Here is a 23,396-nt window from a genome sequence, read left to right on the forward strand (position 1 = left end):
ACCAAGCAGCAATTGTAAAGCACCCGTGGGAGTAACGAGCTGCGCTCTACGCCACTCTGCCAGGGGGAAAGTGTTATTCACAGCCAACGGGATTAACGCTTCAAACCGCTTTTAAATTTGGAAGAAGGGGCTTGCACTTGGGGAGCACAAGTGTGGAGAAGTCACTCATGTGGAGGAGGAATGACACGATTCGGAGCCGTTCAGATTGAGCATCGGGGCGGCTGCAGCTGCACCTTCCCTAGTGCTGACCCAGGGATGGGAAACATGGGGGTGGGAAATTAAGATTGAAGAGGAGGACATTGACAGGACCACGGGTCACTCACAAAAAAAAACCCAAAAAAAAAAAACCTGTAAAAATTTATCTTTAGGGTAAATAGCAAAGTGGTTGGAATAAAAGTGCCCCAATGTCCGTCCTTCCCTGCGCAACCGCAAGGATATTTGGGTGGCAGCGGCCATGTGGGGACTCACATTTTTCTCTTGCAAAGGGGTGTGTTTAAAAATCCCAGCCCAATATATAGCTTGACGCAGTTGAATGTATCCTTATAGCTAGTTCCGATTTATTTATTAAAGCATTTGTGGCTTTTCTGAGCAGCTCAGGGGGCCAAACTCCATCCGCCAACAGACACAGGTCGGGTGATGGCTGCTGCGGAGTGGAAACGGCATCTGCTCAGCTGCACTCGCTCTTTGCGGGAAGGCTTTTGCCCAAAATCTTCAGCCAAACCAAGAAACGCCTGCGGAGCATATGGCGAGCACCGTCTGGGGGATTTCCACACTGTCTTTCCCCACCGCGCTGAGCAGCATAAGCTCTTCAATAGGTCTGTTGACATCCACCACGTCTCCTGCCTCCTCCAGGAACCCCCTTCCTGCACAAATGTGGGATTGAGCCAATTCAAAACCCTTTTTAAAAGGTCTAAAACCCTTAGAAAAAGACCCGACTGCGAGCTGCCATCCGAGGAGGTGCTCGACCCTCCCTGGCTGCAGGAGACACCTCGTGTAGGCGCAGTGGGCTCATCGCCCTTGTCACCAACGTCACCGGCGGCAGCTGTGCCGCCAGCCCAGACGCGTTTCCCATTTTGGCTATTTATGGCAGGATAGAGAGAAATGTGTCAGAGCTGTTAAAACCCTGGCAGAAGCATTTTGAGCTAATTATCACCTTATAATGCCTGCCAAAAGACCTGCAGGGACGGTGTTGCGTTAATGCGGGTGAGATATTAAAAGCAGAGGTAAGCGGCTTGGTGTCCCCAATGGGCATCGCTACCCCGCCGGGGAGCCGGGATCCCCCCTGCTCCTGCCACACAGGCAGCTCAAGCATGTGCCACCGCTTCACAAATCTTTGCCAAAATATTTGGACCCAGGGAGTTAATTATATGGGGGAAGCACCAGTGTCCCCAAGCTTAAGAGAGAGAGAAAAAACTGCTGGAAGAAAGGAAAAGAGGAAAAGTGAGTCCCACGTTACAGCAGAAATCCTCCCAGCAGCGCTGTTGTGAAAACATGCTTTGTACATATTTTCTCAGGCGAGGTGTCAGTGTCTGCACTGAAGCAAAAAAACCCTGAAAGTGTGCAATTTTCCCAACCCACCTTTGCGTGGAGCGGCATGAGGGGCAGGCAACTGATGGAGGATGCACTTTCTCAAACCAAAAATCCCGTTAAACTGAGATGCCAGGGCTGTATCAAAGCTGCCCAGGCTCCTATCCAGGGCTTAAATTTAATCCAGGTTTCATCCACACGCCAGCAATGAGTAGCAGGAGCTGGGGGGCCGTGCACTGGCACAGGGCTGGCGCACGCCCGAGGACTGCTGGGATACCCGCACCCCGTATGGATTTTCAGCCGAGCAGAGATCACAGCAAACACAGAACAAGAAAATGGCCCTTATGCAATTTTAACTCAATTTCACAAACTTAGTTTCATTTACTTGTTAAAGTTTAATACGTTTCTGGGAGATGGGGGGAGGGAGCTGTCGGCGCTGCTTTAACTCTCCCCATGGCTCAGCTGGCATTTTTTATTTGCGTTTCCACTCTCAACAGATAAATCTGCTTTTATCTCCTTCCTAGTTATCCAACAGCCTAAAAAAATGCAGAGGCAGAAGGAGGGGACAGGCATCATGTAGCAAACTCAGTGATGGCAAATTTGCTGCAAGGAAACAGAAAATATCAGGAGGTGATTCTGCATCTTTGCTGAGCATGATTTGTGCATTGCAGGTCACTAGAAATATTAATTAAAGTGAACTGAAAGCCAGCGTTAAGAAACCCTCAAAGGATTTGACCCCCTGTAACACCCAAACATAATTTTAGGCTACAAAAAGCAATGGAGGCCCCCAGCTCCCAGGGTCGCCACAGAAGAGCTGGGCTCTAACAGCACAGCCGACAAGCTAAAATGCAGAAAAATAGGGAAAAGATGTACAGCAAAGTGGTAATGGATCTTTTCAGTAAGGGCTGTCATGGACCACCTGAAATTCCCTTTGCCATTTCTATAAATGTCATCCTCAGGAAGATACTTTGGTATAAAGGGATGATTTTTTTTTTTTTTTTACTTCTGTGTAGAGTTGCTGTTTGTTTGAATGTATAAATAGTCACAGCCTCTGTCAGGGCTCCCGAGACAGCTCAGCTGCCAACGTCTGCTCCCTTGCGAGCGGCATGCCCTGATTTTCTCCGCAACTTGCCCCTTCCCATCCTCCATTCCCCTCTCTGGCCAAAGCGCAACACCTTTCACTGAAAAAGTTTAGCTTTGACCTCTGCCTATATCAGGAGTTATTGCTTTTTGGATCCAAAGGGGCTTTTTAGGGCACAAATCCTCCCCATTGGCAAGGGGGTGCTTGGCGTGCCGGTCCAGGCTGTGAAAGGCTCATCAGGATTATTAACCGCACTGGGCTGGGGCTTTTCAGCAGGGAGGGTTTAGGGAGAGAGGGAGAGAGCAAGGCAATAAATATCTCTCTAATAGGCACGTCTGCGACAGCAGCAGAGAAACACACTGGAGGCATTTTCTTTTCCCCAAGACGGCAGCCAGAGTTTACCCTGTACAATGAGCCCCTGCAGCCGTTAATGACTGAAAGAGCCACTTCCTATAATTAGATTTTCATAGGTGAAATGAATTTAGGCGGGCTGCGGTGAGTGATTACGAGATTTAATGACGGTCTCTTTCCGTGCCTGCGAGGATGCTCGGGGAAAGCCGCATCTCAGTTATCTTCACCAGAGGTAGGCACGACTTAATTCAATATATTTTACGCGGCGAGGACAATGGACTCCCGGTAGGCTTAACGTACCTACAGCCCCTTACAAGGCACGAGCAGTGAGAGACGGCTGCGATAGGGGAGTGAGATACAACACAGGTAAATCTGCCATCCTGGTGCATAAACACACATGTCCCCCCGCCACTGCCCAGGCAGGCAATAGCAATTATTTACCTTCATTAATACCAGCTTTATCCCTTGTCCACTTGGGATGCAGGAGGCTGTTTCCTTAGCCCCCATCAACACTCCTGCTCTTAGAAATACCCTTTACTGGAGCAGATTTGGAGTCTTTTCTGCAAACTGCATTTCTCATGGGGCTGTTAGAGCTCCCTGGGAAGCCACACCAGGACCCATCTGGGTTTTCTCCCCCAAAAAAGTGTAGGCTGGGTCGGGGCAGTTTTCATCTGTCCATGGGAAGCTGGAGTTGATGGAGAATCATTTTTTTAGTCTCCCTCTATGAGCAGCTCTTGGGAAGAAATAAAGCAGGATCACTCCCACTCTGACTCCTTCCACAGCTGCAAACCTGGTGTTTTATGGATGTTGCAGCTTTAATATTCCTTTCAAAACAGGCTGTGGACATAAAAGGCCGGTTTGTCAATCTGCTGATCACCCGGGGCTAAGACGCTAATTCTGCTGCGTTGTTGCAGTTTGCATTGAACAAGCTGGCTTTCCAAGATCAAAATATCTTCTACATCGGTGCAGAGTTGCAGCTGCAGCCCTCCCCAGTGCCAGCACTCCCCCTGCTTCCCTGGGAGCGGGACAAGAGGGTGACAAACTCAAGGATTTAGCATCCTTAAATACCCTCTTTTTCCTTATTTCTTCTGGAGCTTGTAGTCTCCTTTGCTGGCATCACGTCACCCAGCGTCTCACTACGATAGCGCTGTCGGATGTGCCAAAACCCCTTCTGCCAAAATCCATCCTCTGGCTCCGATTCATCCAATGCAGGACAGGAGAGCGGCTCTGCGATGTGGATTTTGACCTGGGGGGTTTTGCATCGCTCGACGCACCCCTGTGTCCCCCAGCTCCAGCCCAGGGATCTGTGCCCAGGCTGGCACCACACGGCTCGCGTTTGCTGGAAGGACCCTCTCCTGGGAATGCTGTAACGTGCCGGTTGATGCCAGGTTTCCCATGGCTTTAGTAGCCCGGAGCTGTTAAACCACCCACGCCACTCCCGGCACAGCGCTGCTTTGGGCTCATTTTGTGCTCCCTGGTACCAGCTTCAAGCACAGCTCGGGAGATTTCCAAACTACCAAGCAGAAAATGAGAAATAATCAGCTCTCAAACCTAGAAACATACAAAAATTACAGGTTTTTCTTTCAGATCCTATTCGTGCTCCTTCTGTCCCAAGGCCACCTCCAGTGGGATGCTCCCGAGGTGCTCCCTCGCCTTTCCCTGCTCTCCCACCACCTTGTACTTCCCATGAGGTTCTATCCCAGAGTAACTCTTTCAGGAGGCTGTAAAAAGCAGGTTTACATTAACTAGCTGAAATAGCTGCCCAGACTCCATCTTCCAGCGAATACAGCATTGTAGGGCTCCTGCTGGAAACATAACAAGCGCTTGTGGGGAAGTTCATGTCTGCGGGAGAAGGGGGCTTGAAAGAAAAGAGAGAAATGAAGAAAGAACCTCTCTTTCCACAGTAGTAGTTAAATTAGACCCCTTCAAATGCTGGTGTCAAAGCGTGGAAACCAGCACTGAATAACCACAACAATCATCTGCACCTGCCTGCTGACCACTAACTTTTAAGAGAGAGCTATTTAAAAGCAAATTGTTGGATATTCCTTCACTGGCAGCAGCTAGCCGCCATTTAGATGAAATGGCTGCCCTCCAAGAAAATAGCAAAATAATGACAGAAAAGCAGCCGGCTCTAAATACAACAAAGCACAAGAAGACAAAGTCAAGATTAAAACTGCTCTTACGCTGGGGATGCGGGCTAGGTTCATTGAAGTGATGTATTGCTGTTCCCACCCTTGCCCAGAGCTGCTGCTGAAGCCATAACAGGCCACGTACAAATCTTGCAAGCCATGTCCTAGCAGGACATCCGTAATAACTGGGCTTTTAGATATAGGAGATCCATGAAACGGAGCATCCCAGGCTCCGCAGAGAGCAAAGGGCTCCGTTAATTGCCAGCGACGCACAAAACGTGGAGGAGACCCTACCAGGCTGTTTATCCCCAAAAAGTCATGAAGGCAAACAAGCAGGTCTCCACTAATCCCAGGGCTGATCCCTGCAGACATGAGTGTGGCAGAGCACCGGGGCCCTGCCAGAGTTGTCCATCCCCAAAAAACCTTGAAGAGAAGTTTCCCCATTTGACTGCTGCCTTTTTTTTTTGTCAGCATTGGCTGAGCTCATCCCTTGCATAGCTTTGATTTGCAAAACATTAAAAAACTAGTATTTTCTCTGTTGGTGGTGGCCCTTGCTCTTCTGTGCAGTTTCTCTGACTAATAAGGGCTTTGCACACACTTCATCCTTTGCCACAGAGGAGTGCTATTAAAAGGTCTCTCTCCTCTGCTCAGCCAGATGTCCTCATAAAATGTGGAAATTTAATACCTCTGACGAGCTCCGTTCTTCTGTCAAATAGGATAGGAATCGGGCAGCAAGTTAGAGAATTAAGTAAAAACTCAGCAGTTGCATTTGTTTCATTTTCTTAGGAATCCAGGCTAGAAAACCTGGTCCAACCTACTAAAGAGAGAGAAAATGTCTGTCCTCACAGTCGGCTCCCAGACCTGGGAGAACAGGGAGACACCCCAAAGCGTTTTCCATGCACATACACACTGCCCTGGACACACATTTCATGGGTGACCAGGTTAAATGAGGCTGAAACACCCAAGAGCATCATGAACCTGTGTGCATGTGTTTGCAATGAGTTTGTGGGTTTGGGCTTATGAATTTTCACATGAACAGTCTTTTTTGGTATTGCAAGGAAATTGCTGGTTTTGCAGAACCAGCATAGACCCACATGGCTTTAATCCACTGGCCAAAGCTCTGCTCTGACATTCACACTTTTATACCATTTGCACTAGAAAATAAAATTATTCCTTTCCTAAACCAGTTGAAAAGAAAGGCATGATCACTGGCAAAGCCCCTCCTGGTCTCTGATGGTCGATAGCACGAGTGCTAAACCAGCCAAAAGAATCTCCACATGAAATACATCACCCAGTTCCTAATTTTGAGGGTTCGGAACCAAAGCCAACCCCAAACCATGGTGTCATGGTTTAACCCCAGCCGGCAACTAAGCACCACGCAGCTGCTCACTCACTCCCCCCACCCAGTGGGATGGGGGAGAGAATTGGAAAAAGGTAAACTTGTGGGTTGAGATAAAGACAGTTTAATAGGACAGAAAGGAAGAAAATAATAATGATGATGATAATAATAATAAAAATTATAGTAATAATAAAAGAATTAGAATATACAAAACAAGTGATGCACAATGCAATTGCTCACCACTCTCTGACTGATGCCCAGTCAGTTCCCGAGCAACAACCCCCCAGGCCAACTCCACCCCGTTTATATACTGGACATGACATCACACAGTATGGAATATCCCTTTGGCCAGTTTGGGTCAGCTGCTCTGGCTGTGTCCCCTCCCAACTTCTTTTTTCCCTCCAGCCTTCTTGCTGGCTGGGCTTGAGAAGCTGAAAAATCCTTGACTTGGTCTAAAGATTACTTGGCAACAACTGAAAACGTCAGTGTGTTATCAACATTCTTCTCATACTGAACCCAAAACACAGCACTGTACCAGCTACTAGGAAGAGAATTAACTCTATCCCAGCCGAAACCAGGACACATGGCGAGTTTAATGCCAGCTCACAGCCACACTTGGAAGCAGCCCCAATACATCAGCTGTGAAGGAAAGGTGTGATTTTTCCTCTGCCAAAGAACTTTGAACAGAAATAGAGGTAAACAAGTCCTCGGTGAGCACTGAAAAAACCTTTGGTTCCAGAAGCATCCAGCTCACAGATGGACCACCTTAAAAAAAGAGCATTACCGCTGAGGTATAATGAAAAATGGTGCCGTTTTATTTGGTATATCGTGAGCCGCATCTCCCCGCTGTACTCGCTGTAACTGGAGTGCCAGCTGTAGCAGGTACAGCCGTATCTGTAAAATCTTCAAACGTTGCCTCCAGGCAAGCAGTTAAATCTTCTTTCCCTTTGTTGATAATATTTTTTCTGTAGGTTATATCTGTTAAAATGCAATTTGCAGTCCCCAAATCAGAGGACAGGCTTCGTGACAAGGAGAAGCCTTGCGCCGAGACGCTGATGTGCTTTTTCCATCTCCCAGCCCAGCGACGGCGGCCGCCGGTGCCACGTACTACATCTCTAAACACAATAAAGTTTCATCGTTCGTTAGGATGGCTGCAATGAGGCATTGGCAGAGTGATCGAATAATTGTTTCTAAAAGCACAATGTCTTTATGATGCCTTAACGTGATGCTTTAAAATATTGTTGGGAAATTAATCGCGTGCAGGGGGTAGAGGATTTCAGCCTTGTGAACAGTGTTATGCTATAAATGTTGAAAAATACTAGAGAGATCTATAGGGCTGAAGGTGATCAAGAAATTACTGAGCTCATCCACTTCCCCAGCCACAATCAACTTCATCAAATTATTCCCAGGAGATACTTGTCTGACCTGTCTTAAAAACCTTCAGTGACGAAGAGGTCACAGTCTTCCTGGCCATCTACCCCAGGCGCTTCTTTCTTTCTTTTTTTCTTCCATCAGTACAAATGCATAAATAAAACCAGCACTGCTGAGCAAACTTAAGGACTTAATTCCTGATTCTACACCCGGTGCAGCATGTGGGTCTTCCACAGGAGCCTGGCACAGGCGACCAGCACCCATGAGGGGACTCACCCCGAGCCCCCTTCCCCAGCTCTGCTCCCTGGTCCTTCCCCATCCTACATTTCTGCTGTTGATTGCTCCTGCTGGACGGTGAAACCAGGTGCTTCCCTCACTGACGGCCATTCTGGTTTTCTCAGACCATTTTTTTAGGTAGTTTAGTTCCACATTCATGTTCCAATCTGGTTTCCCTGCACCTCCCAGGCTGATGCCAGCATGGTGGGGCCATCCTCCACCTATGTTGCTTCCAGTGCACCTGGTGACCACTTCCCCCCCATGTCCCTTGGTTTGTGTTTCAGCCTTTCAAATTTTGTCACCATTTGTTTTCATCATTCCTTTCTGCTGATTTTTAGTAATCAGGCTTATTGTCTACTTCATATACACCTCTTTTTTGACTAAGACCAATGAAAATTTCTTTGAGGAGTTGCCCATACTCCTTAGCATCTTCCCCAGAAGGTCCCACCCGCCATTCCCTACAGCCACTGTGCTTTGTCTCTTGGAAATACATCATTTTTAGTTTGGGCTCTTCTTTCTTTCATTCCACAGTGACTTTCAGCCAACTGGCTTTTCATCTTCATTAAACCAACCCTCCCCTTTCAGCTAGGCCAAGTCTAGAAGTTCCACTTTTCCAATCACTTATTCCACCTTCTATTATACCTATGAAAATAAAAAATTCCAGTTTCTAATCACTTGCAGTTCTTGTATTTCTCAGCTGACACCCTGCCAGATGGGGGTTTGCACCCACTGGACATGAGTTAGTCTGTTAATTGTGTTTCTGCAACACATTAAGACAGAGCAACTCCTGAACCAGCACATGTCCATCAGCTATATGGATTATGCATAACGTGGTAAGAAGAGAGCTGAAGCTACTGCTTCTTCAGAAAGAAGAAAAAACCTTAATGGCATGTGATTTGTCACAGGTGATCAGCAATGCAAGTTCATGGCCACCGCTCTAGCGCATTACTAGTTACCATGGCCAAAAGATCACAGCACTGGGGCCACCTCAGTCTAGTTTAGGAGACACCACTATCTGCTCAAGAGTGTGAGCAGTAAACCCTCTCAGACACATTTGTCTTGGGAGCAGCTCAAAGCAGAGGTACATCTGAGGACAGGTGGATCCCGGAGCCTGTCGTTCACAACCAAAAACAGCTTTCAGTACCACTTTCGTGGAAGAGCTCAATTTTAAAACCAGCAGCCAGGCTTTAAATCCAAGGTATGTCCTTGTGTATTATTGTCATGCTTCAAATACTGCCAGAGAATCTGTGTGTCACACATACCCAACTTCAACATTTAGTTTGGAAGATGGCTTCTGCTCAGCTTGGGTTGTTTTGGATGCTGCGTTTTGGTCAAGGAACTATGTTGCGTTCTCTTTGCTCACGATGGGGATGAGACAGCCCAACCATGCAGCCAACACAGACATACACCAGCATCACACGCAAGCAAGCCTTGACATCTCCCTGGAAGGGACAGTGCATCCTACTGACACGAGCTCTCTTTTTGGTATTCACAGGAGCCCAGTGTCCATCTCAGGTCTGTCCGTGCTCCTCACACCAGGAGGTATGAAGACTTAATGTCTCTTTTTCCAAGAGAAGACTTAACATCTCTTTCCCGAGAGCCTGCCACCTGAGAGCATGGCAAAAGGAAAAAGCAGCCAGCTCAAGGTCCAACAAAATAACCAGCTAGAGAGACAACTAAGTGAACAACTTTAAGATGTATAAATTATCATCGCTTGCCCCAGTATAGTTCAAAAAAAAAAAATCAATCTTTATAGTTGGAAAATGACAGTAGCTTATTTAATTTATAACAAAAGCAAAGACAAGAGGAGAATAACATTGAAGATTACACTCGCCAAGTGCGGTGCTCTCCTGTAATGTAATGAAATGAGTTAAGAGCAAAGTGAATTAGTGCTACAGGCTGACCTCATCCCACTAATCCCGGAGAGCAATAAGAAATGGAAGGTTGCATTTGCCAGCTTGGTTTTCAAGGTCAGAGAGGACCAAAGTGGCCAGTCTCATCTCCCTGTGATTTTAGCATTAAGTGAGCGGCTGGCTGTGATCCTCATAATTTATTCTAACAAGGAGAATTACTCCAGCGCCTTTGGCAGGTGGGTAACTCCTTTGGGAGCAGGGAGAGCATGAGAATGAGGGGCTGCAGGTATGAAGCCAGCCCCCACGCTCAGAGGGAGCGTCATCTCTTGGTATTTGGTACTTTGTGCCCAGCAGATTGATAGGACTGCAGCAAGCGGTGGCTCACCCCGGCACATCCTCGCTCCGTTGCTCTTGGACTGAGCCTGAGGTGGTCACCATCCATCCCTCTCTCGGCTTCTAAACAATTCCTATCTCCCTCTTGTGCCTTTGCTCAGAAAAGTTATGGATGCTTTGAAATGAGATTTGTTTCAAAACTGTATTTCTCACACCCTGACAAGAGCTTACCCCTGAGTGCACTGCCTATAAAGTTTTGATGGTGGTAATTAGCCACCTGCTGAGCTGGATGTTTCTGCAGGTAAGATCGTCCTCCGCAGGGAGAGACGGCTCGGGACCCTCATACGAGACACCAGCCGATGAAGTGTTTCGCAGATTTATGTACTCTGGCTGCAGCTCCAGCTCTGGCTCGGGGCTGAACTTCACGGAGTGCAGAAGGCACCGATCCACCACCGCGCCTGGGGACGAGCAGTTACACCCAGAGAGCGGCTCCCACCGCACACGGCACCGTGAAATTGCCCCATAATCAGGAGCTAAAGGCAGACAGAGGATGGGCTCTGGCAGGAGGGTTTGTTCAGGGCAGGGTGCTGCTGGAGCATACCTGGTGTTCTGCATTATCCAACCTGCAGAGAAGAAAGGTGCATGAGGACGGGCACTGCAGCTCATTTGGGGACTGATAAATTTACCGGATCAGGCTGCCATCGGCTTTTGTGGAGCCGGTGTCAGAGCAGCTTTATTGCAGAGAAAGACTGAAGTACGTGGTGTTATCTCTCTGGGAAGATGGACACCTGGGCCTGGAAGCTGAGCTGCAGAAAACAGAGCAAATGCAGCATTTCTTTCTGTGATGCACAAGGAGGATCAATCCTTCTCTGATTTTCATGACTGTCACTATTGATCTCATTGAGTTATGCCTGTGCTATGATTGAAGAGGAAGGGAAAAGGGGGACATCATTTCAAAGTCACTGAGAACACTGCTTTTGAGAGGCAAAATCACCAGACCCACTGAACAGAACCATGTCTCTATATGCAATAGGGTGAGGTCCAAAATAGGAAAAGGCAGGATAAATCACCAATGGATATTGTCCCATCTACAGCTGGGAGGGATCAGGCACAGATGACTCTACGCGGTGCTGTATGAGGAATAAAACTACTACAAACAACCAGGGAAGCTGCAGATGTACCTGCAGGAGCTCAGTGCCCGCAAAGCAGCAAGTCTTATCCAGCTGGTGTTTAAGCACCCGAGTTTTCACTTGTACTCACGGTTCCTTAGTTTGCACATGCAAAAGCAGTGATGATCTACCTCAAGGAGCACCCATATCACCTTGCAGATGTGACGTTGTCAGAAATGGCAGAAGGCAAGCAATTCCAGCTGTCCTTCAACCTCTGTTTCTGAGCACTCTCCATTCATCCCATAGATTCAGAGAAATGCCCACCATTCAGCTGATGTCACTGCAAAAACCCAATGGGCGCAAAGTCTAGGACAAGTGTTCTTGCAAGACAGGAGCATCTCGCTCTCAGAGCTTGCATCTGAGAGATTTTTACAGAGGACACAGCATCAGATTTGGGCAGAAGCCTTGCCACAGCTCCCAGCTTACCGGCCCAAAGAAAGGCTACCAAAGTCCTTGGATCTGGCTGCAGGCACTAGGCTTGGGGACCCTTGAGTAGGAAACGTGGCTTCAGTGCAGCTAAGCTTTAATTGCGAAACTCATTATGTGCAGGAGCCTAGAGTCCTGGGTAGCCATCACATTAAATACGAAGTGCAAATAAATTTTACTACCAGGGGTTTTGCTTGGTTTGGGTGAGCACTCAAGCCTATATATCTTTTGGAAACTTCTTAAATCCCCAGATCTTCGTGGCTAATCCTACGAGCTCACCAACATGACTTTTCCAAGTCTGAAACAAAGGAAATTTTTAATGCCTGAGCATGCCTGAAGAAATTTGGAGGATTCACTGGGAAGCCTCACAAGGAGCTCAACTAATCTGTACTCATCTCCTTTCAGCAGGTCCAAAAGACATGGAGATTTGCAATACGACCTCCTGGCATATTTGCAACATTGCAAGAGTTTGGGCCATGGAAGGAGGTTCATTTGGCATTGCTGCTTTGCGCGTGTACCTCCCAGACCACAGGGAAACATCCAGAGATGTCTTGTGTTGAAAAGACCAAGGGCAACACAAATGTCAAACCACACTGAGCAAAGCATGGCATGCATCCTGGCCGGAGGCAAGGCAGAGAAGCGCAGATGCAATTTTCCCCTAAAAGAAAAGGTTTTGAGCCTGACCTTCACCCTACAACACAACCGCCTTGTGCAGACAAGCAGAAAGCAAAGTTTGGAAAACTCCTGGGGGAGCATCAGCCACATGGGAGGCAGCTCCACCAACACCACCCTGCACAGCCATTTTAAGGCATTTTCCATCAGAATGATGATTAATGCAGGAGTAAGGGGAGGAAGCATCCTGGTGGGCCAGCACGCTGCCAACATGGCTTTTAACACCCTCAGTCCCGGCTGCGCTGGCCCCGGAGGCACACGGCCAGGCTTTTTCCCAAAACTACCGCTTTTCCAAGGCCAATGTTCACTATCTGTCCAGGTGGCTCCAACCTTTGGCAGTGTGTGATTTCAGGCTGCAGCTCTAGAAATGTCACTGCTGCTTCTCATGTATGTGTTTCTATTAATCATTTTCTCCCTTCACATGCAGCCTAATCAATGGGGACAAGTGCACAGTCCCTCTAACTGATTCCTGTTATTCCTCATTACGCCCTTTGTTCCAACCCTCTGCTTCCCCATCTGGCATTAAACCCTGAGACCCCCATCCAAGCTGTCCTTCGACTGTCTCTGTAGGGGCAACTATGCTTTAGTTGTGTAATCAATTAGCCAGGAACCGGACCACTGACTCGGTTACCTTCTTAGAGCACCCTTAATTTTGATTAATATCTCTTCATGACTTTAAAACCATATAGGCATGATTCCCTAACCAGCCATGCTTGTTAAAATCATAAATCAAGCTATTCCATTCCCTCCAGACACACCGAGACCTTTCCAGTTGCAGCCATCTAGCTACCTCCGCCGCAGAGCATTATTTACTGGGTTTGCTTCATCATTCTGCACAGAAGAAATCCACTCACCGAAGCCGAAAAAGCCAGAAATATGTGTTTATTTTAAAGTAATTAAAAGTTACCTCCCGTGGACAGTACTGAATGGTTCTATCCATGCCAAAGAGGCTGGGAGCAAATGCTTTGCTGGTCACCCGGAGCGTCACCCCAGCCACTGTCACTGAAGATTTTGCCTGTCATCACGTCCTTAGCACCTGCCTAGAGGGGAGGTGGAGGAAAAATACACACACATGCGCGTGTTCACATACCTATATATAAAAAAGATGTCTTAGCCATTTTAGGTCCTCAAAAGCCATGTGTCGCAGCTCAAGGTCCCATTTCAGAGCCCCAAACCAGCCCATTTTATGTCTTCTCGATGCTCAGAGCCCTTCCCATCCCAATTACAGCCCATCCACTCAGCCCTCTGGGAGAAAAACACCAAAGAAATAATGTTTGCTTTTACATTTTCTGTCTTTTATCCCCTTTTCTGTCACCCTAGCCCAAGGCGCAGGTTTGGGATCTGGTCCTCACAGTGCAGTCCAGGGCACTGTCACTGGTAAAGGGGGAAAATAAATGGGTAACCCTGTGTGCGGCCACACTACAAGAGTGCTTTACGGGGCTTTCAGACCCACAGTCCTCCAGAAGGAGAAGGGACACCTTTTAAGGCAGAAAACTGCAAGTGGGAGAAACACGTCATCTTTTTGATATATATTTTTAAATATGACGCTGGCAGGAATAAGATAAAATTATGTTGCTCTGTAGTAAAAGATTCAAGGGTTATTTGTCAGTTCTCTATTCCTTACTCCAGAAAATGAGTTTTCAGCCAACACTTTGATCAGTCCTCAAGCCAGAAAAGGTAATTTTTTTGTTTTGCAGCAGGACGGACATCCACAGCCTGAGCCAGCCCTCCAGGGAGGGAGGTTTTGCTGCATCCTTTTCACCCACCCCCTGGTACTTTTGGGACAACCTCTCTGCAAACAAGACTACTCACTCAAACTATCGTTTCCCCTTGGTTGCAAAGATATAACTATCAAAGGTATAAATATCAAATTGCAAAGACACATCAGGGCTGGTGTGGGTGCAGCAGGGACCATGGCCAAGTTTTAGGGCAGGCATGGATGGATGGGGGATTTGGGCTGAAGACTGAGGATGACCCCAAAATATCCCAAGGAGGACGGGGGACACAGCAAGGTGCTGATTTCAGTTTTTAAGTTCATATCCATCCGGCAATCTGGTTTATAGCCCAGCTGCAGGAGCTGTGCTGGGGGGCCAGTGAAAGGCAGCATGCCCCAGAGGGACCCGAAGGCAGACTGAGATGGGAGGTTTCACCTGGACCACGATGCTGGAGCAGGTGTCTGCAGGTGGAAAAAGACCCAAAGCACCAGCAAAGCATCCTCCAGTTGTCCTCCAGGGAGGGAAAGTCTCTCCAGCACAGGGATGGTAAAAGGCACAGCTGGAGGGAAAGTCTGCTGAGGCTCCTCCAGAGAGGACTATGTATGGGCAGCTGAAAGAAAAAACATTGCAAACCCACCGGACAGCCACATTTCAGTCTGGCTTCGGAGGAATACAAGGGGTTTAACCATCATCCGAGAACAAAGTCTGAGCCTCTCGCCAGCGACAAGCAACCCAGCAGAAAGCGCCTGAAGGTTCGTATGAGTAACGGTCCATTTTTGCACCATCCCCGCGAGGATCCCACATCCCAAGTCTGATTAAAACAAATCCCTGTGTTTTTTGCCACAGCAGAAGGGACACACGGGACCAGCTGACCAGCAGCACAGATGGGACTTTGTGAGCCACATAAAACCCTGTGCCGATAAGACTCTTCTGCAGTCATTCGTTTTAAATGCCAGAATATGCTTCGGGAGCTCTGACATTTGGGGAATAAAAGCAAGCAGTGACCAACTCCCCTCTCTTCATTAGCTCCTGTAATTGCCTTTACGGGCAGAAGGAAGCACGGTCGTCGTGCAGGGACCAGACTCTGCAAATGCTGGGTGAGACAAGGTCCATTTGGGATCGGTTCAGTGGCTGATGGGTGCAGAACCTGATCCTGCTCTCCATCCCCTCCAGCAACAGCAACGCCTCGCTTCTCCCCTGGGAAGTCCTGCCTGCGGCATGCTAACGTATATATTACAAAACTCCCCATTCAGCTCTCAGATAATAATACATGAATGTGCTTCACTGCATTCATCACTGCTATTGAATACGCCTTTATACCTAGTAATTAGTTAAAGGAGAGGAACCATTGAACATGCCCTGCGCTGCTCTGTTTTAGCTGGTGTCTCAGCAAGCGTCGCCTCGCTGCAGAGGGATAATTGATCATTGCAAGTGGAAGCCAAATCTTCAGCCATGTGTTTGCACTAATCATCCAAGGTGGACTTCAAACCCGACCACCAGCTAAAAGAGGAGGGACATATTTCTGGATGTGCGTGATCCTAAAATACCATCTCCCTTCCTGCTACTAAATCTGCTTCTATCAGAGGAAATATATTGATTAGCCATAGCTTTATGTATTACCTTGCATAGGGGGAACATCAGCATTTGCTCATGATCATTCAAGTCCAACCCGAACACTCCCCAAAAACGTGGCAAAGTCCCATATCCCTACAAAATTCATCATAAGCTCCACGAGTGATACACAGTCAGACCTGAAAACATTTGCCTGAGAATTTCCAGCCTGGTGGGACCCACTTTGTCCCACAAAGTCTTTCGAAGGGTGAGCCATTGGAGCCCAAATCCCGCGAGCCCAGCACAGCCCCAAGCCCCCGAGCGCAGTCCCACCACATGCTGGGATGAATGCCTGGGAGAACCGAGCCAGGCATCGATTTTGTGCCACCGGCTGCTGTGACACCTTACATCAAACACTGGGAAAGAGCAGGGGAAACATAACCGAGTTTTACAGCTCGTGCATGCACACCAGTGTTGCAGACAAGATGCCATAAACACGGGGCATAACTCCAGAGGATTTTCTGCTCTTCTAAGTCACAGACCATTTATTTGCCAGGGTTTGTATAGTGCTTACCCAGGGTATATGCAGTCAAAGCGGTGATAAACAATGCCTGCACACACACAAAAAAGTATATATGTGTGTTGCTAGATCTTCAAGAAAATCAGCTAACCAAAAGTGGTTCTGAGCAAAGCTAAGACCCCAGGCAGGGGCTGACTACTGGGTTTCACCTGCTGTTCTGAGCAAGGTAACTTTTTTCCTATCATTGCAGGGGACTTAACAGAAAAGCAAAAAGTAATTAAGCCATCAGAAGGCACTGCAGACACATTAGGATCCCAGGTGTTTGGTTAGGAGGGGATTTCTACAGCATATGTGAAATCCTAGTTGAAATTCTCGGGTTTTCTGTACGAAATCCCATTTCCACAGTTACTGCAGGCACGGGAGGAGGAGGATGGAGAAGAGCAAGGCAGAGCATGGTAAGGAGAGTGTGCTGAATAAGCAAAGCCCCCACTGCAAAGCGTGAAGCTTTAACCGGAGGCAGGACTTCAGCTACACTCTTTGTCGGATCGCATCCAAGAAATCCCCGGCTTTGGCACCGATTTCGCCTTGCAGAGCTCACCTACGAGCCCCTCCTGGCAGAGGGCTGGGGGAAGCATCACACCAGTGTTTTTGGAGCTGTTTTTATTCACCAACGCAAGCAGGAGCTGTCAGTGCAGCAAAAAGGGCCCCTCGCTCCCACGTGCCTTTACTCTGATGAAAACTAACTTTAAGCCACCATCACCGCCTGACAAGCCTCTTTCGATCTGGTGCCAGAAGAAAATGATAAAAATCCACAGGGCTGCAAAGGCAGAGACTCAGCATTGCTGTGGGATAAAGCTGGACAGCTGAAGCTGCAGAGAGGGAGAGGACAGCAGCATCACCGTCTCAAGTGATGCGAGATAAGGAGTAACTCGTTCTGTATCCCGCAAATAATTAAATCATTCAGTCCTGCTCAGCAATGTGGGTATCAGCATTTGGCTTTCAAACCCTCTCTGTGCAGAGCCTGTCACCACCCTGGGGTGGCCGTGTCCTGGGGACCCCTGGCTGGGGTGGGACAGGCACCCACCCTGGCACCCCTCAGTATTTCAGCTCCCCTTTCTGCTCCCCACAAAACTTTTTTTTTTATTTTAATTTTATCCTCCCCCTCCCCCAAAAAAAATAATCACAGACCTGACCTGGATGCATCTCCTCTGCAAATGCAGCAGACCTGATATCTATCCCTGCCACCACCTACCTCCCCTGCTGCTCAAAAAAAGCAAGGAGAAACACTGCGCATATCCCAAAACAGCCCCAGTAGGTCCCAACAAGAGCTCACCTGCAAAATCACAGGCAGGGGCACACAGATACACGTGCAAGTGCAGAGCGATGCTCTGCCTCTGGGCGATTTTCAGCCACCGTGGGATTAAGTGGCTCGCCTGCCGACCCTGATGCCGCCTGTCCCACGGGAAGCATGCACGGAAAACGTGCAGTTTTCCCTTCAAGGCATATAAAATCACCTGCTTCACAAGCTGCAAATACAATGGGCTTCCTCGGAGCATAAATACATTTTCCAAACTCTCACGCTTCCAGACTCTTCCTAATTCCAAGAGTCTCCTGGACTCCACTATCAACAACAAGGCAGCAACCTGGAGCTTACTCAGCACGATATTATTTAAGACTTAACGCTGAGCATTTGGTGCAATAAATTGCTATTCTAACTGATCTGGTCTCGTAAAACCAAGCCATTTGAGAACAGCAGCAGCCCTGTTGCAAGTCTAGTTGGCACTCTGAGCACAGAATCATCATAGAATCCTAGGATGGTTTGGGTTGGAAGGGACCTCAAGGATCATCTAGTTCCAACCCCCCTGCCATGGGCAGGGACACCTTCCACTAGACCAGGTTGCTCAAAGCCCCATCCAACCTGGCCTTGAACACTGCCAGGGATGGGGCATCCACAGCTTCTCTGGGAAATCGGTGCCATTAGAGTGTATAAATATACAGAGGCTATTTGAGCTGAAATTATAATAAAATATTACACATTGCTCAGCAAGCTGATGTGTAGAATACAGTGGAAATCCTGCTAACAGGGAAGACATCAATTTGATTTTTAAGTCTGTTTAAAGCAGTTTTAACACTAAACAAGTAAACATTTATAACTGAATAAATAGTTTTCAGTTTAGTCAAGGAGCATTCAGTGGATGTTGGCATAAATATTCAGTTATGGAAATTATTTGATTGAAATAGATTTTTACATGCCATAAATAAACATTGTTTGCAATGAACACACACTCCCAACAAGCAGCACGAATTAGACAGCCACTGATGCCTAATGCCAGTCTTTGAAAATGTTTTATTTAGAAGCAATTCTGCTCACCGCACAGCCAGCCAAATCCCATCTGCCTGGGGTTTCCTAGATGTTAATCTCGCCACGTTATTAAACACTCGGAGCAGAAGCGTGGCTGCACGGACAGCACGGCAGGTACTGCACCCCCGTGCCTGGGGGGGCTCATCCAGACGCTGCGATGGGTCAGGTTTAGCAGAGGACTGTGCCAAAGGAGCAAACAAAATTGTAAACCAGGAGCCTGCGATACGTGAGCATCGCTGCGGAGCCAGCCTGTTTGGTGTTGGCCACCTGCAGAAATCAGGGGTGAGAAATCTGTGTGTTTTACCAAAATCCGCTGTGGCTTCGGTGCTAGCAGAACAACAGATGGATGCAGGTGCAGCAGCGATGCTCACCCCCAAGCAGAGAGCGTCGTCCTAGCACTCAATATAGCTTTTAGCCACATGAAGTGACACATAGATGTGAGTTAGACTTTTCTAAGATATATTTATGAATAAATGCCCTCAGGTTCAGGAGTATTTGTGGTGCCATCCTGGATGGGCATAGCTCTGCACAACCTTGTAAAGAAGCAGATGAGCTCAGCATTAAGTTGGAGAAAGTCAGGGATGACCTGACCAAGGATAAACAGTACTTTCCTGGTTTGGGTATGTTTTAAGCTTTCTCTCCAAAATGACAGCACGTGCAGGACCAGAGGCTAGCAGTGAAACTGTGCTCAAAGCTGGGGGGGGGGGGGGGGGGGCAAGAACTGGAATTCTGGAATTTCGGTTCTGATGTCACACCTGTGACAACACCACAGTCACACAGGACCCAAGCAGGAGCAAGGAGAGGGGCAGAGCTGTGGGCTGTCCCCCAATCCTGCCGTCCAGCACTGCTGCAATAGCAAGAATCCAAAACACAGAGTTTTCTCAAAAGAAAGCAAGCATGGGGCACCCGCAGGACAAACACCCTGCATGCTACGGCTTACCAAGAAAAGCTGCGCATTTTTGGACACAGCCACTCAAGCACACCACGCTGCAGGACTGTGTCTCACCCAAACCATCAAGACCACAGCGAAAATGCGGGCGGACTGTGCCATCTAGCTTCTACACTCAGACACAGGCTGCTACGCCGTTTTCTTGCACGTACTGCTCAGACCTACACGCTGAAGCCACACATGTCCAGGAATGGCAGAAAACCCCGTACCTTTGGAGTTGGAAATCTGTACCCTGCCACAAGCCTCTTCCCAGCACGGACCGCAGGGTAGGTGGATGGAGAGTTTGCGTAAGACAAAGAGTCACTCTTGGAGAAAGCCTGCCCAGTGTTAGACCCGAGCATCACCAAGTGCCATCACTGGTGATCTGCAGAGCCGGCGTGGGGTGACCCACCAGCGTATCACAGAGGAACACATCCACAGCACCTTCACAAGGGCAGTAACTGGACCTCATCCCACGCCTGGACCAGAGACACCCCTTGCATCTCTCCTGGTTGACCCTCGTGCCACCTGACCGACGGTCTGGCAGACACGAGAGCCCAGGGCACTCGGAAAGCTGCATTTGGAGCAGCAGCTCCTACCCTGTGCCTGCTCAAAGCAACCACTGCCAAACGCCCTGTTTCTCTGCAAAACTCCCGGGTCCCTTTCCCTCAGCTTGAGGCTGGAGTGATGAACAGCTTTAAGCTCGGTGTACTCTGCTCCGAGCATCGCCTGCAGCTGACATGTTGGAGCAGCCTCCAAGCCGCCCCAGGTAGAGCTTGCTCCTTGCAGGAATTCAGTAATGTCAATATTGGGAATATCCACATCCCTGGACAAGCTGCTGTCCCTGCTTCAACACATCTCACAGTGCAGAAATCGTTATCCCAGAACTGAACCCCGTGGCAGCTTGCAGAAGGGCAAGGAGCCAGATCCTGATCCAGGTGATGGGGATCCACTTTGCTGAGCCTGGCACTCACCTTGAGATGCTGCAAGTAGGAAAACAGCCTGAAGATCATCCCCAGCCTGGTCCCACAGGCCACCTGCTGCCATAAACCAGCAAGTCAAAGTCCAGCTCTGCACACAAAAGGGTCATCATGAGACACAAGCTTTCACAAGGCCCATGCTGTCACAGCTTACCTGAAGGAATTACACTTTTTTCCTATCTGAGCATGTCAGACAGCTTCATTTTTCTAGCCTCAGGATGAGTTTAAAAGCCAGTGTTTTACCCAAAGCCTTGCAAATTCCTCCTGGAGCCTCTGACAACCGTAGATTTTATCTGGTGCATAATCCAATGCAATTTAGTGTTTTATCAACAGCCCAAATCCCCTATAAACTCTATTAGCAATTAGAGGTTCATCTCTTTGAAAGCTAAGGCATCACTATCTTTTACTTGGCTCCAGGTAGGCAACATTATTTCCCTACAGGAAAACATGTATTAGTTGTTCGCTATTAATGCAAAGTCCTTTAAGAGTATTTTGATCTTACCTGTTCTTTAGGGGAATCAGCAGCTCTTTATAAATCATTTTGCTTCCAAATAAGTTTGAGCTTCACATCTGTGCACCTTCAGAATCTGTAACCATCAGCTTTAGGAAGAAACAAAATGCAATTTTCACAATGAGCTCAGGAAATTCAAGGCTTTGGCACCTCGTCTTCATTGTATATTGGGCAATAAATACCCGGTTAAGGCAGCAATAAGGTAAAAAGGCATTACAGTTTGTACTACACCACCTTCCCGCTAGCCTTAAAAGATGGGAAGAATAGAATAGAAGAAAGGCAAGAACATCTAAAGCATTTACAAAATTACAAGGTGACGATTCAGGTATTTTAATGCGTACAAAGTAATTTAAAAACGTATTTTAGCTTTGTTTTCAAGTAGGAAGCTGCTTTTCAATTGCTATCCCTAGCTATTTGGTACAGACAGGGGTAGGGGGGTTTATTGTTCTTGTTTTCATCACATAGATAACGTGCTCTGTCACTTAGCTCTTGGGACCAGCTCCTCAGCTGCTTTAGAGCAGCACAGCTCACTGCCCTGCAACAGCAGCCACACAGGGCAGAGAAAGAAGGTGCCCCCAAAGCCATTTTACCATCAGAAAGGACCTTTTCTCAGGAAAGGGGGACAGATATCCACAACTCCCCACCAGACTTGAATGTCTCTTTGCAGCTCCAAGTGTCCAAATAATTCTGATACTGCTGCCATTTGCAAAGCTCTCAGGCTGGTACCTGCCATGGGGGCAACCTCCTGCCACCAACACATTGATGGGGACAGAAAACATTTCCCTCCGGGAAGCACCATGAGCACAGCTGTGCACCTCTAATAGGTAGCAGGAGGCAAGTTGAACACAGCTCTGTGCAGAGTCCAGCAGTGCAAATTGCAAAACCCCTCCCCTCCCATTTTGCATCTTTGCTGATTTTGTGTTTAACTGAAATTTTACACTATGGTCAGTTATTATGAGGTATGTAGAAAAGTGTGGAGTAAAAATTAGAAGCATCTTTCATAGCAAGAAGAGGCATGACTGGTTATCGGGTTAGGCATTGGCAATCGCAGCGACCTGCCATCTTTTAACACAAACCCTTGGTGCAAGTCATCTGATTTCTCCCTCGTGTCAGGGTGTTCCCCCGACAGCACAGCTCAGCACACAGAGGGAATTTGCTTCTCTGGACACAGCAGCCAGATTATTAACACGCTTGCAACTGCTCCCCGGCGCAGGCAGAGGCACTGCACAATTGCAGGGTGTGGATCACAGCCTCCTTGCCAGAGGAGAAGCTGAAATCTCTCAAATACAAAGCTGGCGTCACATCCACTCCTTGAATTTCATGCTTCTGCCCAGTTATCCTTGTCCATAGAGCCCAAGCAACAGCTTAACCGAGTGCTACCAGCTCCTCCGCCATGGCAGCTCCCCAGCAGCATTCACGGCGATTCTCACCAGCTGCTGAGAAACCAGCTTTTGCACCACAGCTCCCCATTCTCTGCTGGGGATCAGGAGCAGCCAGCAGCAAAGCTGACCGGTTTACTCGCTTCCTTGAAAAAGAACAAATCAGATTGTAACATGGGTTAAAATAACGCTTAAGAACAAAAGACTTACTCTTCCCCTGAGAGAGTCCTCCTAACATAAGAAATTCAGTAACTAGTTAGAAAGGTAATTAGTGCTTTCTGGTTTTTCAGAATCACACTGACACCATACAAATGAACCCCATAGGATTCAACTCTGTGTATCAGCAGAAATTGGGGGCGGGGGGGGGCGGGAATCACCAGAGGAACTAAATAATTTTGTGTAGAAGCTCACCTTTATACTGAGGTTTCCAGCAATCTAACCATTTCTCAAAGAGAATAACAGGACCAACAGCGTCCTCCAGCTGCAGCAAGGCTGACCCTTCCCCAGACCAGCACCAAACCTGGAGCACCAGTCAGAGCTCCCCAAGCGACCCCAAATCTGCATCCCTGTGTGCCATGCAGGGCTGGCTTTGGTCGCAGGAGCTGCCAAAAAGAGCCGTTTGCTCACCATCATCCTCCCAGACTACAGCAGGCATGCCACGGCTGGTCAGCGCTTCCACGCGCAACAGTCTGCATGACATTTTGAGAACTGGTGCATTACCAGAATGCAGAAACCCTTGCAGAAGTCTCCTCAGTCTAATATTGCCTCAAGGCAAAGGGAAGATGGAAATCCTCTGAGCAAAACAGCCCCATACAGTTACCTTTCAATTTTTGTATCAGGCTTTATTAATTTATCTTATTTAGCGTCCCAGGATTAGCTGTCCTTTCCCTGGAGCTAGCTGTGGGTTTTGCCACCTTGAAATG

General features: G+C 48.0%; 1 long non-coding RNA gene across 1 annotated transcript; it reads right to left on the reverse strand.

The window, feature by feature from the left end:
- Positions 1–9,797: 9,797 nt before the first annotated feature.
- On the reverse strand, positions 9,798–22,769 carry LOC138685302 (uncharacterized). Its single transcript, XR_011324544.1, has 4 exons — positions 21,086–22,769; positions 20,578–20,674; positions 11,561–11,709; positions 9,798–11,066 (listed from the first exon to the last, which is right to left on the reverse strand). It is a non-coding gene; the product is annotated as an uncharacterized lncRNA (long non-coding RNA).
- Between the last annotated feature and the right edge of the window lie 627 nt (positions 22,770–23,396).

This window comes from Haliaeetus albicilla, chromosome 5 (genome assembly GCF_947461875.1).
Source record: "Haliaeetus albicilla chromosome 5, bHalAlb1.1, whole genome shotgun sequence".
NCBI classification, from domain to species: domain Eukaryota; kingdom Metazoa; phylum Chordata; class Aves; order Accipitriformes; family Accipitridae; genus Haliaeetus; species Haliaeetus albicilla.